At 39.7% G+C, this 20,092-nt stretch overlaps 1 protein-coding gene across 1 annotated transcript in view; it reads right to left on the bottom strand.

Moving 5' to 3' along the window:
• DLGAP3 (DLG associated protein 3) overlaps positions 1 to 20,092 on the bottom strand; it is a 2,055,905-nt gene that overhangs the window by 351,764 nt on the left and 1,684,049 nt on the right. The window lies entirely within an intron of this gene.

Genomic DNA, 20,092 nt, shown 5'->3' on the forward strand with positions numbered 1-20,092 from the left:
AATTGATCCACAAAGGATAGAAAAAACAAACAAAATATTGTTTTGCAGGGAGTCAACTCCTGTTACTTATACATACTAAATTCGAGGTTGCACTACAGTGGCGAAAGGGCATATTTGCCAATCCCCTCTACACTGCAGTCTCTAACCTAAACTGTCAGTATTTTCAGATAGCTGATTTTCAATCAGCTGTAAAAGCTTCTTTCTTTATCGATGAAAACACTTATCATCAAAACTGTATGCACCTATTTGGGTGCATAGTGATATTTCATAGGCGATCAATGTACAGTTAAATTTAATATTTTGCTCTGTTTGTAAAAATACTATCAAGTATAATGTTTAAATGTGCTTCTAAAATTGTAGCAGTGTTGCTTTTTAGATGGAAGTGGTCCTGATTGCTGCTGTACAAGGCAGGGAAATATCTTAAGTTTAAATAAAACAAAAATATATAGGTTTCCCAGCTGTAAATAATAGTGTAAACAAATGTGTTCATTTTTATTTCAAGTTCAGAACAAACTCCAGCCAGGAATGAAGCCCTGACTAGGACCTATGCGATCCATGTAACATGAATTTGATTAACAGCTCAGGAACTTGTTAAAGCTGGTGTGAGGGAAAGAGACGTTTTAAGACTTAGCCTGCTGGCTTGTCTTTGGGGACAGGATGGTGTATGTTGGGGTATGTGCTGAGGCACACACTCCATGACAGACTCCCTGCTGTATACAAACCTGGCATCTCAAGGATGCTCTTGTCTTTAAGGGGGAGCAGGGTTTAGACTATGTCACACAAACAGATGTGGATTTGCATCTAAAAAGCCCATTACATTAGTCCTTTAGATGCTAATGAGCATGTGCATGAGACGAGCTAACGATTAAAGGAAAAAACTCAATCCATCTAATGGATGACAGCACCACTGCCAGTACACTAACCCCTTCCAAAGGGAAGGGCTGGGCTGCTTACCTAGAAGGAATGAGCAGGCCACTGCAGTGGTTGGGCAGGGTGGCAAGATGAGGAAGGAGAGCACGAGTAAATGTACTTCAAAAAAGAAAAACGTTTGGAACAGATTTTATTGCAATGCAAACTGACTTGGAACTAGATTGTACCCAGTCACTTATGACTAAGAACTTCTGGCATATTCACTATGTGTTAATAATTTTACTGTGAATAAGATAGGAGGATAGCAACACTGTTATGAACATAAACATATGCCATCAAATGTATCATCACTTTGCTAGTTTATGGTTTTCTAAGGATTCTGTTTTGCCTCAAACTACTCTATAAAAGTTAAAAATATTGTATTTTAGCAATAGTTTTACTGCCCAATTTCCTGTGTATTTACCTGGCGAAACAAAGCATAAGCTTCTAGTTTCCTGATAAGAACAACAACATAACTCAGACTGACAACCATGGATTTTCCACAGATGTGAGCTGCCAGACTTTGCAGTCAGGCATCACTGAGTGGCAGCTGCTGTATACACAATCCAGGTTAGGTGCAAATGTGCTGCAAACAGCAAAAATTCTTCTTGCTCTACTGATCATCCCACCAGCCTAAGTAAGTAATTGACTTACCATGTAATCTTACAGCCTCTCGTATAAGCTTTGTCACTTGACATACTCATTGAAAAAGTCTTACTAACCCTGCAACTTGACTTTAAGATCATTTAAACATACTTGAAAGAGAGCACATCTTTCTGAATACATTATTTTAATAAAAAACAACTGGCCAGGGAATTGTTATGGCTAGGCTTGTATAGGCCCTATGACCGATAGCCTAGTACCAACCTATGAACTTACGAACCTACTTAGTTATGTTGAAATAGAAAATCGATACATCCTGCATGACATATTTTAGTTGAAACATCTTTATAAATAGCCATTGCTTATTCAATTCAAAGCAGCAAGGAATAAATCTAGGGACAAAGAACTAGACATACTGATGTATACTTGTCAGGTCCCCATCAGACAATGCAGAAGATATTTTTTTCTGGAGCTCTTCTTCAGCTGGCAAAGTGCGGTAGTGTTTTTGTGCTACTTGTCCCCTTCCTACACAATGGACAACTAAAATATGTTTTTTAAACTTTGACCACACTTCAGAATTGCAACTCTGGGACATGCCACTATTGTACCATTCTGCCCCACTGCGGTATTAAGGCTGATGTACAGGTGTCACTATGAAGGCAGGTACATTCAGGGATCCCCAGTTTCTGCATCGTGGGCTTATGCAGCATCAGACTATGTCATGCACATGTAATGGGGCTCATTAACAAAGTTGTTTCTGAATCCCATAATCTAAATATGGCATATTCATGCTCGTAGGAATAAGAGATTCTGGGCTAGCATTTGGAGCCACTGTGCCAACTCTGCTTCTCTGTTAAAATGTCATGCCAAGGATGGACCTGAGGGTTATAGTCAGTCAATAAACCCAGACATTCTAGTTTCATACTTCTTATCCTTTAGACAATATTTGGTAATGGTTAGCCTCTTTCTCTATATTTAATATTTGTCCCTGAATTTAGGACTTTCTTGGTATTCTTGAACAAAGAAGTTGAGAGGTATCAACTCCCTTTCTGTCTCTCTCTCCTTTTTGCTCAATCACTGTTCCTGTAACTCTATTTGTCTCTCTGACACAACATACACACACACACACACACACACACACACACACACACACACACACACACACACACACACACACACACACACACACACACACACACACACACACACACACACACACACACACACACACACACACACACACACACACACACAATATGCAAGTTTTATACAGTCAGCAATCCATTTGGACAATGTAACTTTGGATACCGACAAACCTTTCTTATTGTCTGCTTAGGAGATGAATAGTTGATCAGATTTCCTAAATTCTTTTGTTCTGTCTAAGTAAAACCTCAACTGTCTGTGAACATCAAGCTTATGTAACATGTACTCCATTCTACTAGTATGACGTCTGAAAAAAGTAGGAAGGTCAATAGACTGGTTCAAATTTGCCTTGGAGCAGACCTTAGGAAGAAAGGTATTATTCGTTCTTAAAGACACTCTGTTGGGGTGAAAGACTAGATATGGGGGCCTGATAGAAAGTGCTTGCAGTTCAGAAACTCTATGAGCTAAAGTAATAGCCACTAGGAAAATTGACTTCCAAGAGAGGAACTTCAAAGTATAAGATGATGCATGCTCGAAAGGTCGAAGAATGAGTTGAGATAGCACCAAATTCAGATTCCAGGAAGTAACAGGATGTCTGATTGGTGGCCTAAGGTGATGAGTCCCTTTCAAAAAGGCTTTACATAACCTGTGTGACATAATGTTTACATCCCACATGGAAGTTAGATATGGCAGCTAATTGAACCCTTATCGTAGAAGCTGCAGCACCATTGTGAAAGAGCGAAGTCAAGAATTCCAGAATACTATGAATATGGGCGACATAGGGATCAATACCATGCTGAGAAGCCCAATGAGCAAATCACCTCCATTTGCTGTTATAAAGTTTCCTGGTGGAGACTTTGTGAGAGGAAACTAAAATATGTTGAACCGCTGGAGACAAATCATGTGACCTGGCTAGGCTGGGAAGTGGAGTAGCCAAGCTGTCAGTTTGAGGGAGACAAGAGAGGGGTGAAGAACTCCCGATGAATGAGTCAGAAGGTCTGGCACTGGGTCCAGAACCCAAGGTTCTTCCACTTGGTATTGCTGTAGGAAGGGGAACCATATCTGCCAAGGCCAAAACAGGGCTATTAGAATAACCGTCCTTCCCAGGCTTTTTGGCTTTCTGTAAGAATCTGGGAATCAGAGGAATTGGAGGGAAGGCATATAGGAGACCTGAGGGTCAATCGTGTACAAGTGAGTCCCTTGGGCTGTCCCCCGGTAGGGGGTACAGGACGAAGTAGCTTCTGCATTTTGCATTTAGCGGGGATGCAAAAAGGTCACAGCAAGGCTGGCCCCATCTGCAGAATATCCTTTCCGCCACTAGTTCTTTGAGGGACCACTCGTAGGGCAACAGAATGGCTCTGCTCAGTTTGTCCGCTATCACGTTGGATGACCCAGGTATGTGAATTGCTATCAGAAAGCACCCGGTGGATACAGCTCACTGCCAGAGTCTTAGGGCCTCTCGGCATAAGGGGTAAGACTTGGTTCCCCCTTGCTTGTTGATGTACCAGACTATCGACATGTTGTCTGTCTGTATTGCAATCGTCTCTCGAGGTAGAGAGTTGTGAAAGTGTTGCAACACTAGAAACACCACTCTCAACTCTAAGATATTGATGTGCAAATGAGATTCCATGTCTGACCAAGTGCCTTGGTTCTTCCCTGAAATAGCCCCTCCCATCCTATCAGGGAAGCATCCGTGGTCACTGTGGCTGCGGGAGGGGGAAGTATAAATGGATGACCTACAGTAACGTGGTGGCTGTTCAACCACCAAAAAAGGTCCTTTTTGCAAGCATTTGTCAGAATAATCTTGTGTGACATTGGAAGCTGTTGATAAGACCACTGTGTGAATAGTAGCCATTGGAGTATTCTCATGTACATTCGTCCCAGAGGAACCGTTATAAGTGTAGCTGCCATGGTGCCTAGCAGCTTCAGGACCTGGAATGCCATAACTCTCCTTTCCATTAACAACTGGGACACTTGACTTCACAAAGATATTACTCTTTCTAGAGGCAATCTGACCAGGGAGGGGTGGTGTCTAGCTCTGCTCCTATAAAGGAAATATGCTGCGATGGCAATAAAGCAGATTTTTCAAAATTTAAGGTTATGCCCAACCTGGAACACAGGTTGATAGTGTAATCTCTTGCGCAGATTAGTTGATGCCTGGTGGCGGCAGTGAGGAGCCAGTCATTGAGATATGGAAACACCCAGAATCCTAAACGTCTCAGGTGAGCTGTGGCCACTGCCATACAGTTGGTGAACACTCTGGGGGCTGTGGAGACCAAAGGGCAGAGCTCGGAATTGGTAGTGACTGGCCCCCAGCTGGAAATGCAAGTGATCTCTGGATAGCCCGGCCATTTTGATGTGGTAGCACGCATCCTTGAGATCTATAGAGCACATCCAATTGCCCGTTTTGAGAAGCAGAAGTCTCGATTGAAGCGTAACCATCTGGAACTTTTCCTTTTTGACAAAGGTATTTAGTTTGCTGAGGTCTAAAATGGGTCTCCAGTCCCCTGTTTACTTTGGAACTAAAAAGAACCTGGAGTAAGTTCCGGATCACATCTGGTCCGCCGGGACTGGCTGGATGACTCTTTTTTTCTAGCAGCATTTGAATTTCTATGGTTGCTAGATTCCGCAGACTGGGTGGAACATCTAGGATTCTTGTACGAATGGAAGGGGATTCTGAAAAGGGAATGATGTAACCTCTGGTAATTATGCTTTTTACCCAAGAATCTGATGTAATTCCTAGCCAGGCATCTGGGTATAAAGCTAAGTGACCCCTGACTGCCTCCAGAGCAGGACAGTCGGGCCTCCTCTCAGGAGCACTGATAGGGCTTGCCAAGGAACTGCTCCCTGTCACCCTGGTTCTGCGGACCCCCCCCCTGCCGCCTGGGTGGTGTCTACTATTATACCACCCTCCTCTGCCCCTGGAGGGGGGGGGGTTCACTACGTGTGTTCTGGAAAGCTCCTTGGGACTTTCGGAACCACATTTTTCCATGTTTCTGCCTTTTGGGGTATGGTCTAGTGGGGGTGGAAAAATGGACTCCTATGGCAGATAGAGTCTTTCCTTCCTGCTCACACCTAGTGAGTGTCTCCTTGACTTTAGGCCCAAACAAGGAAGAGCTTCCTTCCTGCTCACACCTAGTGAGTGTCTCCTTGACTTTAGGCCCAAACAAGGAAGAGCTATCAAATGTGGTATTCACAACGGAAGACTTGAAGGCTTCCGCAAAGGAGCATAAGTGCATCCAGGATTGTCTCCGCAGAGCTATCGCTGAACCTGCTGCCCGGCTCGATCCATCGGCTGCATAAGAAATAAGCCGCATGGACGAGTTCATAATAGAATTAAGGGTGTTAAGCTGTGCCGTTACTTTGTCTGAAACAGCATCATCTGTTTTGCCCTGTAGAGTATCTCCAAGCTCTTTGAGGAGATCTCATTGAAGACGAGTAAAGTGGGTCAAATAGTTGAGCAATCTCATTGCAAATGTCGCAGAACTAAAGATGCGTTTCCCATATCTGTCCACAGTCCTAGAGTCTTCATTAGGAGGATGAACAGAAGAAGAGGTTTCTGACATCTCTTTCTTGGTGGCTGCCGCCACCACCATGGCATTAATGGGGACTCCCTTCATAAGAAAAGACCTGTCTTGAGGGGAGGTGATAAATTTGTTGGGCCTCCAAGGGACCGGTTCCATGGAATCAGGGGACTCCCACGCCCTTCAAGCGACCAAGTCCATTAATTCATCAAAGGGCGGAGTAACACAGGAGGTGGAAGGTTGAGACCCAAAGGCCTTCAGGAGCACTGACTCATCCTTAGTAGAGGTAAGGGACTGCCAGTCACCCCTCTGCCTTAATATTTCCAGTATGTCTGCAAATGAGACATACTCAGAGGAGGACCGTGGGGACCCTTCTGATTCCTCTAAGTCGATGTCTGATGTTAAGGATTCCTGAGGGGAATCTAAATGCCTCCTCTTGCACAGTCTTTTTCTGGGGACTTCATCAGTGGGGGCGTCTGGTGAAGTCTCAGTCAAGCAGGGGTCACCCAATGGGGTTACCTGAGGCTCTGGGTCTCGACGCTTGGTGGGAACCTGTGGTGTAGGGACAGAATGCGGCCCTTTAGGGGAGGAAGAAGAAAGCAGAAGAGGTAAGGTCTTAGCAGACATGACCCTCCTCATGGCATCAAAGGCACTGGTTTCCCAACCCAAGGAGTCCACCGGTTCTGAAGAAGATAGCAACCTCCCAGGGGTCGAGATCACAGGCTCCGAACCAGAGGATGGAACCAAACTCATCTGCACCAAAGCCCTGAGAGGGAGAGTCAGAACCAAAGCATCAGTTCAACTCTCTCCCCTGGAACCAGAGAGAGAGTGTCAGCTCTGAGACTCTTCGATAGGAACCGAAGAAGTCAAGGTCGATGGAGCCGAGGGCACTGGAACAGACATCGACTCCGAGGGTTCCACCACTATAGGATCCTCTCTTTCTGGCTCCAAAGGCTCAACTGGCCTTGGAGGAGGAGCAGAAATCATAGTAGGGGGTGTTGTAGGCTTCAAAGTCAACCAGGTCGAAGCTGAAAGCAATTTGGCCAGGGCCGGGTTCACCAAAAGTCTCTGCACCACACGATCCACATCGATGTCAGAAAGGGTACCGGAAGAATGGGTCGAAGGAGCCGAAGAAGCCACCGACTTAAGGATCGGGGACTTTAAAATCTCTGACACCGGCTCCAACACAATGACTTGACTCCGAGGTAAGATCTCGGTGCACGGCTCTGCAGGCTGTGGAGCCGGTGACCGAGTCTTCCCAGAGGTGCTAGGAACAGAAGACCTATGCTCCGATGACACCTTAGAAGACTTCGACCCCTTCGAGGACTTGGAGGTCTGGTCAGTCTTATCTAAAGCTTCTTGGAAATCTGGCTTCAACAGCCATCTTACGACCAATTTCCTTTGCCTCTCTAATAAAACCCTGCCACTGAAGGAATGGCAGATAGAGCAGTCTTCTTGTAAATGTAGTGGACCTATGCAGTACACACAAGAAACATGATTATCAGTGATGGACATCTTTTGTCCACAGTCACATCTTTTAAAACCAAACTTTTGTTTCTCTGACATTATAACAATTACAACAAATATTGGATCCCTGATAACAATCAAAACATTGAAGCCACGGACTCCTAGAAAGTTCATATCCCTGAACTGTAATGACTACATGAAGAATGTTACAAAATAAGTTCAAATACACTAATTCTAAGGGGATAGGGAATTAAATTTGACAGAGCCCTGTCAAGAAAAAGTAACGCAAGAAAGTCTAAAGGCCTAGGAGCAACCTCTCCGAATTAGAAGACAAAATATAACTTCCAATCCACTCATTAATCAACAACAAAAAGAAATATGAGAAATCTCACTCAATCCACTAACTAATTATAGTTCAATAAGAAATTTTTAAATTCTAAAAATAGTAAAGAAGGTTACTGGCCCGAGCTTCCTCCAAAGATCGTACGATCCGTTGCAAACTAGATCTGGGGTTGGTAGGAGAGCATCATGGGATAGGGACTGTGCCTCGAGCTAACTCAAAGATCTTGAGCTTGGAAAGCGGCTGACTCGGAGCTGATGGATCGGCTCCGAACCCAAGTGTAAAGAACAAACAGCGAGATTGAACAACTTCACATTGGGTGTTTACTTTACCGCTTGTTCTATTTAGATGAAAGAGTTCAAAGGGAGTTGGGCCATCCCCCTTTGTGACAAACCCACTTGCAGCACACTCCCACTGCATCAATGGTTGTTGGTCCCTCTGGCTTTTGATATGATAGCTAGGATAGCTCATGAGCATTACCATGTTGATTTGTTCCCTTATATCTTGTATCATAAGTGCCACCCTAGACGGAGGGATAGCTGGTCTGCAGTCATCATAGACCCCCACATTTCATTACCTTAGTATGGCTAGCAGTGGTATGGGTGATCCATAAATCAAATCAGTATTTTCCATAAAGGTATTGACTGAATTTATCTACTACTAAGATTAGGTAACTAAGATCACCAACAACCTAAGAAAAGTAATGAAAGATAGGCATCTGGTATGGATTGACTGGAAAAGATGTTTCTAAAACATTCATAAATTCCAATACTACCAGGAATGTAAACATAAAGTCTGAATCAAAACAAATGTAGCTAAAGCACAACCATTTAGGAACCATCTATCTTCTCAAATTGAAAACCCAAAGAAATTCTGAAACACAATACAAATAACAAGCACAAATGAAATGTTCCCAAAATTTGTAGTTTAACCTATTCTAAAGCAGGATGCCACTACTGCTAATATCAACTCCCTTTCCTTATTCTCACCAGGCCTTTTAAATATTACTAACAGTATTACACCTGGCTATAAAGTAAACTTACCAAAATCCAGTAAACTGAATAAACAAGAATATAACAAATAATTAGCATAGTCCATGACAATATTTTAATAAATCAAATGAAAAATATAAGCGTTCACACATACAATGCCTTCTCAAGTGAAAGTGTTGTACATGTGAAAACTTGTATATTTTACTTGTTTTACTATGCTGTTTTTTTTTCTTCTTCTAAAAGTATTACACCTATTCTTTTCCTACTCAAGATTTTGGAATACCTACCATTTGATTCTTAAATCATTGCCAGTAAAATGATAGTGAAAGTCCTTGAAGCCATAAACTATAAATCAATTCCACGATTCACTACCTCCACTCCCACATGTGAAATTTAAACAAACTTCTTTTCTAGACTTCTGCCACGTCTTCAACTTATCTCAATTTTCCATTACTATTCTTTCCAGCTTAAAGTATACTCCTATTATCCCTTTACCCAAAGTTTCTCAGCCTCATCTCCTGGTGACCACATACCTATAGCAAACATTTGCTTGTTGGCAAAGATGCTTGAAAGATTGATGCACAATGAACTACACAAATGTATTCAACCATATGGCATGCTTACAGACAGACTTTTCAACCTGAATACAGCACTCAAGCTACTATATATGTTATTATCTCTGAAATCTTTCACAAACGTGGACAATGGATTATTAACCGGTGTTATTTTCTTTGAGCTTAGAAGAGCCATAGAAATTATAAATCACAAACTACTACTGATGAAACTAGCTAACTGTGGGTTCTCTTCTGATCTGATAAATGGTTTAGGAACTATTTTTAGCAGTAAAACATCTTGCATTTCATCGCAAAACAAGTATTTCTTTTTAGAAAAACACAAAGCTGGGGTCCTTTAAGGTTCTGCCCTGAGCCCCTTACTACTCGCATATTGTTATACTCTAAATATCAATAGTCACACATTGTTATACTCTAAATATCAATAGTCACACATTGTTATACTCTAAATATCAATAGCCACATATTGTTATACTCTAAATATCAGTAGCCAAATATTGTTATACTCTAAATATCAGTAGCCAAATATTGTTATACTCTAAATATCAGTAGCCAAATATTGTTATACTCTAAATATCAGTAGGCTCTCATAGGACATACCTTTGTTAAATATGACAGAGTATATAAAATACTAAATGGGCAGTCATGAATTTGGTACAGCTGAATGACTGACCAACGTCACGACTCCTCTTATTGCTGATCCTGCTTGGGAATATAATCATTTACACATGACATCAAAGATATCTTGGTGTCATTTTAGATGACTGTATTAATTGCCAAAATCACATCCACAACATTACAAAAAAAGTCTCACTGCAACTCAACATAGCCTACAAATTTGACAGTCTGCTCACTCCTAATTTCTGTCGTGCCATTACCATTACTTCGGATCATATGTGTGATGTTTCTATTGAAAGGGAAAGTAATGCATTAAGTACACTAGAAAAATTAAAACTGATTCTTTTAGATTTCTCTGGATTGACTTAATTATGACTAAACAAAGACATTAGAAATTATATTTTTCTGCAAAGAAACAAAAATGGGTTTTACATTTATGGACCCTGTTTAAATCAGGGCTTAACAATTCTTTATAATGCTTAAAGTGTTTACCTTACACGGGTAAGGTGCAGGGTTTGATTCTCACATGGGGTATTTGACTAGGTTTAAAATGACCTATAATGACAGTTAGCCTAGTACAGACCTATGAACCTATTTATGTGTATTTAGCCATTAATTCCACTTGGTGTCAATAAAACATCATGATTACTGGGATATGTTATAAAGAATTTTTAGCTGATTTTTTTTTTGATGAATTTCTTATAAAGAAGAGCGTGACACCCTGCCATTGGCAGAAGTAATCAAGGAGCCTCAATCTTCACCATTAGCACAAGTGGAGGATGTACACTGGGAGGATGACAGGTGCACACACAGTATTTCCAGATCCAGCTCACTGCATCAATTGCAATTTCCCTTAAGAGCACACAGAGACCACAGTCAGTCCAGGCTGGTTTTTCCCTCTTTCCCCAGATCCCCAATAAGACTCCCCACTGGCACAGCTATAGGGTAGAGATCTCAGCTGAGTGGCCAAGCCAAGACCTCCAACACTCTCTTTGTCCAAGCAGTGCTTCATGTCCCTGCCCAAGTAGCTGACACACACACTACTGGAGATTTGTTTTACATACACACACACACACACACACACACACACACACACACACACACACACACACACACACACACACACACACACACACACATTACACACACACACACACACACATGGGAAAGGCCAGCACAGGTTTACTAGCTATGCCCACTTCTGCCCAGACTGTAAGGTAGTTATTTCTGCCACCAGAACCTCTTATCAGCTACTTTAAGGCCCTTAACAAAGGGTGTCCAATCTTACTGTGTAATGTTATTATCAAGACAAATGGTTGTTTGACCAAGAGCAAGGCTATTAGGAATGGCCCACACAGTGTCACTAAATAAATATGCAAGTACTCTCAGAACTTAAATATGTCTGGCAAAGATCAGCCACAATGAAATGTTTAAATATATTTAATAATAAATAATAAAAGAACAAGACAATACTAAATATAAACGTATAGAGATAGAGTTCAAAATCACAGGAAATATCTAAAACAACATTGCAGGACAGTCTCAAATAAATAAAGAACATATCTAAGCTAAGTTTTGCTATATTCCTTACTATATCTTAAAGAATTATACTGTACCCTAGTGCACTTACTTCAAAGCAAGCAAGGCAGATGTGGTGAGTGGATTTTGATGTTGTCAGGTCAAAGTCAAAATACAGAATACTCTCTCTTCCTCTCTCTCGGAGAGTTCTTAAATTCATATCTCAAATATTACTGCTGGGAAAGCATGCAGAACAACATAATTTCTTGTCATCTGACTTTAATTCCCAGGCTCAAAACAACCATCGATGCCAGTTGGTAGCATTTAGCATCTACCTGTAAAAATACATAAACCTTAGATCTCTTGGCAAATGGTGGAAGTCGTAAAATAATTTACCTTCCTCCACATTTAAAGACAATACAAAAAAACTTCTCTAGTATAGACAGTATGTCTCCTGTTGCACTGAAACTGAAAGATGTCTTTTTTATGAACCAGCCATAAAGTAATTTAATTTCAACTATTATTCTGAAGTTTTGCAAGTTAACCCCCTGTGTTCCTGTTTCCCGTGTCAAAATATATACATTTAAACAGTTACAATAGTGTACATACATTTATGTTCCCTTCCAGTAGGGTACACTGTAGATACATCTTTAAGCTCAGTACTTTTTGAAATAACTTTTCAACACACACTTCTGTACGAGCAGTTTGATATACATTTAACATACAATTCTAATGTGGTTGTAACACAAACATCTTATATGAATCGTGTTGATATTCACAAATGACATATAATTATTTACAAAATTCCAGATAGCTGGGCTGGCTGTATCTCCTTTCGTGCCAAAGAGAATTAAAGAACTTTGTAATAAGATTATTTTTATATATTAATGTTAGGTTAAATTAAATTTATTTAAAGTATTGTTGTCTATCCATACATATTTAAATGATGTTATTTTGCTACCTAAATGCTTGAATTTAAATGCAGCATGGCATCATGGTAGTTAGAGTTTGCTGATGAAGATGTTTTAGACATTGAAACTGGTATAGCATTGATTTTAGTTCTGGATTTATTGAGCAAATACAGAAGTTGTATTATCATCCTAGTATTTTCCTATTTTGTGGTGCTGAGCTGTATGGTGGACATCATTTATTTGGGCAAATGCATACTATTTTTTTTTTGTTCATGCTTTTGTATCTATTGGTAGCTGTCTTCCACACATGAGCCAGCCTAACTGCTTATTTGTTGAATATCTGCATAACATGACACTGTGGCACCACCATGTAGTAAATACATGGAAATATGGCCATGGTGCATGTGACCTTTACTTTCTGAATCAGGCCCTTGAGTAGTGAGCGAACACGGAGAGAACATATGTTTACATGTAGTTCAGGGGGTGAACACTGTACTATTACACTTAGATTTTACTATTAACAAAGTACTGCTACTTAAACATCTGAATTAGTAAAAGTCTCACAGCCTTATCCTATGCAGAATAATCATTTGAGGCTTAAACCCTAGCAAGTAGGATGTAATACTTTCAAAGCAGGACACATTAACAAAACATCCACATATAAAACTTGGTGGCTTATTCAAAAGTTACTGCACCTATTCAGAATATTTATATTTTGTCAGTGGTTTGGCAGATTTGAAAATTTTATCCATTTTATAATTCCTGTATATAAATTCTTGTCACATCAGTTATGTTTTAGTTGCCACAATGTTTATCACACAGCTTCCTGGCTTGTTCGAAGCATATAGTGCAAATGTTTGGTTATAGTTTTTCAATTGTTCCCTTGTAAACTGCAACCACTAAAAGTTGCAGGCTAACAAAATGAATGGGTGATGATGTGCAAACTTTGAAAGGACAAGCACAGAATACCACAGAGCAGCATTACTATTAAATTTATATATATATATATATATATATATATTTTTTTTTTTTTTTTTTTTTTCTGAGATTCATATTCTTAATTAGCTGTCAGACACATAAATAAGGGTAGGCATGAAAAAAACATTTAAGACCTCAGATGTAGATCTGAAGTATTATTGTGTACATAGCTCACTGAATACAGCATACATTTGTGTCAGATCTTGGCCTCCTCTTTGCATATTCAGTGCATTTCAGCCAATATTCCTTTACAGGTACAAAAAAAAAATGGGGATCAAGCACTATCTTCTTCCCAGCCCCTCTCTCCCAAAGTTTACCTAAAGTGATTAGTCTGGATCTTTACGTTTAATCCAGATATTCTACTGTATATTCTTCACAGTTGTTTACTCTTGTAAATGCAGTTGTATTAGTTCCTCTCCCAATGAAGTAAAGTGTCAACTTCACAGAAGGCACACACATTTTATTATTTAAAGGACTCAACTGCAGAGAGGACATGCAGACTCTGCACATAAAGCACTCAATCAGAGAACTGATCCAAAGAACCTCTTGTCTTGAGGCAACAACACTAACCACTGCACCACCACAGCCAACACCTCTCTCAATGAAGTAAACTCTATAAAAACAAAGCCACACAGAAACAAACACACACACACACACACACACACACACACACACACACACACACACACACACACACACGCACACACATGCATTTTAACAAAGTTATAAATAATAAAAGGCTTCTGACAAGAAAAAAATAGATAAACATTATAGTATGAGTTGGGTATAAAGAGAACTTCAAAAAAGCTTAAGAGACAGAGCACTCCTCTGAATAAAGGCAATTAGTAATGTCTGGTTATCCTCTCAGAAAGGACTATATGCTCGTTAAATGTTCATCTTGATATAAAACATGCAGCCCAGATAAATATCACATTACACTTACAATAACGATTGATAGCATTCAAATGCTATAATATTATGGTAACATAGTCTGTGGTCCTATCACATTTATTCTTTTCCCAAGGAATGACATTTAAGGGCTGTGTCACTCGTCCTTTTCTAACATATATGACAAGCAGGCAGGGTATTTTGTTTAGATGCTTTAATACATAGAAACACATCAGCATGGATAGCAGTATCATAAAATATAAATTAACTGGTTAACAGACAGACCTTACACACATACACGCTTACATCTCAACAGCTTACTACAAAATGGCAGTCAGGCTCGCATGTACTCAGTATTTATACACTTGTGCAAGCCCTTCGATAGCTTCTTAAAAGTACATACACATACACTGATCTCCATCTTCCCTCTTAAAAATAATGCCCTTTGTAAAAACAACATTAGAGTTAGACATGCATTACTATAGACATTAGAAACAAAACACAATGTTCATGCCCAAGTTGCTTTGCATCTGTTACAGTGTGTAGATATGTTACCATATCCCATAACATAATAATCTGGACCAAATTTAGAAACAGGGACAGTCTTCGGTGAACAACTCATATCAGGAACTTCTGGATTCTTCACAGGAATGTGAATATTCTCTGGAACTTCCTCTGGAATTGGAACACTGGACAACTCACTCTGAGATAAAGAGTCTTTCTCACAGGCTATGTGCTGTGGTATAGGCTCAGATACTGGTATTAAATGCTTCTGATTGTGCCTAAAGTCTGGTCCTTCTGATTCCACAATGTATAATCTCGGCTCTAGGCAAATACTCTTCACAACACCAATTCGATCATAACCTCTGAATGTCTGTATCCTTATCACTTTTCCTTCTCATAATGGATTGAGTGGTTTTCTGGTTTTATTGTAGTAGGACTTTTGGATTAAATACTTCTTCAACACTGACCTGTTGTTCTTGACACATGGAAACAACAACTGACTACTCATTGTTAATGTGGTTCTTGTTTGTCTCGACAGAAGTTTCTGGGCAGATGAACCAAGATGTTTATAATGAGGAACATTTCTGAGATTCAAGAGATTCAGGAAAACATCACTATTATCTCATTTTGACTTCTCTATTACCTATTTTGCACTTTTAACTGCATGTTCTGCTTTATCTTAGTAATGATAGTACTGGATGCTAGATTAGGAAGTAAGTCAATCTCAGACCAATTGGAGTAAGAGTCTACAAACAACAAATAATGTTGACCATTCCACTTGAAGATGTCGGTGGCTACTGTCGACCAAGGTAGTTCCGGAATCTGGTTTAGCTGAAGTGGTTCTTTCTGTTGATGTGGCTTAGTACTATTACACATGGAACAAGATGAAAGTGCTCTCTCAATGTCTAGTGACATGGAAGGCCAAAATACTAACTCTCTCACCCTTCTTTTGGAAGAATCGGCTAATGGGTGACCATGACGCAAGATAGTAATGTACTCCAGTTGCAAGGACTTTGGAACAATTACTTTCAGACCTTTCGTAATGATGCCTTTGTCAGAAAAAAATCTCATCTCTGCATGGAAAATAAGGTTGCACTTCTTGAGGAAAACTAGATTGCTCTGACGGCCATCCTTGTTGAATAAAGTCGTTGAGACTTTGTAAAACTGGATCTATGTCTGTGTGGGGTCTATATTAGAACATCAAAATTTCACAACTTCGAATGTTCTAATATCGACCCCTATTCAGCAAACGGCGAAAATAGCAAAGCTACAGAAAACCACATTTTTTCCTAGGGAAAGAATTCGGTTGTCCGTTTCTGTCGCTTTGCTATTTTCAGCACTGTGGTGGAAAGTTACGGATTGGGTTCAGGTAAGTGTACGATTGGGCACAGGTTAGGTGAGTTAGTGATAGGGTGCGGGTCAGGTAAGTGTGCGATTTTATGGACATGAGGGTTAGGGTGGGTTAGGTGAGTTAGGGTTAGGGCGTGGGTCAGGTAAGTGTGCGATTGTTTTGACGTGAGGGTTAGAGCGGGTTAGGTGAGTTAGGATTAGGGCGCTGGTCAGGTAAGTGTGCGATAGTGACGGACCTTAGGGTTAGGGTTTGGGTTAAGGTAAGTGGATAGACAGTGGTTTATGTACAGTTTAGTGTAAGGTTAGATGTAAGATTTTAGATGTATGTGTATGGATTGCTATTTGTTTGGTGTGCTTGTGTTGTGTGTATGTTTCGGAACAGCAAATTTTTTCCCTAGGAAAAAAATCCCTGTTCTGCATGTTCAATGTTTTCAGCATTCACTGAATAGGGGTCGATATTAGAACATTCAAAGTTGTGAAACTTCGGTGTTCTAATATAGACCCATCTGTGTGATGTCTCAGCTCATCAAGACATATGGAAGAAAAATTTCTCACCTCCATGCCTTCAAAATCAAGATTCTCATTCTCATGCTGTTCTGTGGTGTTTATGGGCAATTTGGATAATGTATCAGCAAGATAAAGAAGTTTGCCTTTCTTGTAGACACGATTGAAATTATACTTTTGCAATCTCAGCATCATGCGTTGCAGTCTGGCTGGAGCTGAATGCATAGGTTTTCTCAAGATAGTGACTAGAGGTTGGTGGTCTGTTTTGATCTTGATAGGTCTACCATAAACATAATCATGGAACTTCAAACATGCAAACACAATTGCCAAAAGCTCTTTCTCGATCTGGACATACTGAATTTCAGTTTGAGTAAGAGTTCTTAATGCAAAGACAACAGGTTGATCCTCTTGTAGAATGACTGCACCAAGACTAAATTTCAAAGCATCACAGGAAAGTGTAACTGGTTTGTGCACAAGATAATATCTGAGAGTTGGTGGACTAGAAATTCTCTGTTTCAGGACATCAAATGCTCTTTGGTGTTGCTCTAACCAAGACCAGGATACATCTTTACATGTCAGCTCTGTAAGCAGTGCTGAAAGTTGGCTCAAGTCTGGAATAAATTTGCCTAGGTAGTTAACCATGCCAAGAAAAAATTGCAGGGCTTGAACTTTGTCTGGAGCTGGTATCTCGAGAATGGCTATTTGCTTAGAAGGGTCTGGTCGTAGGCCTGTATTAGTAAATAAATGACCAACATAAGTAATTTTCTGTAGCCTGAATTTGTATTTCTGTGGATTGAGCTTAAGATTCACTTGACATGCCCTTTCTAGAACTTTTCTGGGGTTTATGTCATGTTCAAGGATACCCAGAAAAAAGTTGCTCCATTGCACTCTGAAAGACTTCACTTGCAGAATTTATCCCAAATGGCATTCTCAAAAATCTGTACCTACCAAATGGAGTACTGAAAGTAGTGAGCAATGAGGATTTTTTGTCAAGCTGAATTTGCCAAAATGAACTCTTTGTATCTAAGACAGAAAAAAAAGTGGCCTTTGGCATCAAGGCTGTTACTTCTTCAACTGTGTGCATTGGATGATGAGGTCTTTTTAGTGCTTTGTTCAAATCTCATAGATCAATGCATATTCTGATATCATCTGAGCTTTTCTTATGAGCTACCACCATGGAAGATACCCACTCCGAGTTGCAACTGGTCAAATTACACCTTGTTGCACCATTTTATCTAATTCAGCTTTGACTCTGTCCTGCATGACTATTGGAACTTTATGTGCTAGCCTGATAACTGACTATCCTCCTGGTCTAACTTCATGGAGTACACAACTGGAAGACTGCCTAGTTTGTCTTCGAAAAGATCAGCATAGGTAGAAAAAATATACTGGACAAAATTAGAGTAGTGGTCTTTTAAGCTGACATGATTGACTTCCTTATTAAATGAAAGCAGTGCCATTTTCAAACTGTCTCTGAGCCATAATAATGACTGGATGTGCCTCTTGACCACATAGAATAACAAGTCATAACATCTCCCAGCAGAGTAACATGAACGCACAGCTGAGCCTTTGGTATGAATTCCTTCACCTCCATAAGCAACAAGCTTTGCACACCTTGCCAAATCAAGTCTTTACCCATGACACACTCTAGTAGATGTTGCTGCTGACATAACATTGCAGTTGGAACCTGTGTCAGCTTTGAGCTCTATGGGTTTCCTATTTATCTAAACAGTACAAAATACTTCATTTTTTGCCATTAAATCTACTGCATTAACTTTTTCATGAAGCACTGACACACCATCAACATAAAGAGTAGGGTTGCAGCTCTCTAATTGATCAACTTGTTTCTTAAAATGTTCCCTTTTAATAAAAGAATGTGGGTCTTTTGATTTACAAAATCTTTTGAAATTTTTCCAGTTATTGCATTTGTGGCTTTGCTGACCAAAAGCTAAACGTTTTTCCCTTTTAGATTCATGACTTCCACCACAATTACGACAGTTGGCAATGAAACTGGGATGGGGCCTATATTTTGAGTTTGCTGACTCACTCGAATGCTTCACTAAGACTGTGTGAGTTCTGGAATTTGCTAGAAGGTTCTGGGGTTTACCAGTGAGTACTACAGGGGATATAGTTGCTGCCATATGCTTGGGCCTATTTCTTTTAACCACGTGCTGCAAGCTATCAACATGGGATTTATCATTGTGCCTTCTAGAGCTATTCTCATCTGTAAGTATATTTGTGTGCTTTTTTGTGAGCTCATATATCTGACAAATCTTAATGGCCTTATTCAAAGTTAAATCACTGTCATGAAGCAAAATCTTTCTCACAACATCATCTTTAATACCACACACAAGTCTGTCTTTTATCAACTCATCCCTTATCTGCATGTTTTATCCTTATTTCTTAGGTTAGTTGTATATGCTGCAAATGTTTCACCAGGCTTTTGATCCCTTGTGTAAAATAAGTGCCTTTCCATAGTAATATTTGTCTGGGAGTTACACATTTCTCTAAATTTACTTTTTAAGCACTCTTGGTCCTCCCTTGACTCAGCCAGTACAGCAATATGATGGTTTTCTCCCTCTCCTGTACAGCTAGCAGGTACATACACAAATGAACATTCCCTTTCTATGGCTTCTGACCCAGAAAAATTAAGCAGAATAAATGCCTTTGTATGGCCATCTTTATCAGAAAATGCAGCCTGTATGAAAATATCATACTCTTGCTTGAACACTCTCCAGTTCTCAAAAGTATTACAGTCAAATACAAGTACACTAAGTTTTCAAAATCCATCTGCCATGGCCACAAAGTATGTACAAACACAATGAAAATATTACCCTTGTAAATATGTACAAACTGTTCTGTGAGCTTGTAATAACATTCAAATGGACAATACACTCTTTGAAATACTGTACTTTGTGAAATATATTCTGTAATGACTGCATTCTGTGAAATAACTTTACTGTAATACTGCACAAACATGCAAACACTTATTCTGATAACTTGGATATCTTTGATCAATAAGAAAATTATGGATTCCCCAAGCATGTATTGAAAAATGTGTTTGTTTCCTTTTATTTTATTCATTTTATGCAATTTGGACTTTATTTCAAATATTTTCCGTAATCATTTGAATATTTTTATCAATATCATACATAGTTTATGCTAATATTGTTTAGAATGTTCTGTATGCCTTGTTTCATATTTTGCAAGTAAGAAATAGTGCTGAGCAAGTTTTAATATCTGAACTTCGTTTCTGACATGTTTTGCGAAG

The sequence above is a fragment of the Protopterus annectens genome, chromosome 1.part2 (genome assembly GCF_019279795.1).
Source record: "Protopterus annectens isolate FY-2018-M chromosome 1.part2, PAN1.0, whole genome shotgun sequence".
Lineage (NCBI taxonomy): Eukaryota > Metazoa > Chordata > Ceratodontiformes > Protopteridae > Protopterus > Protopterus annectens.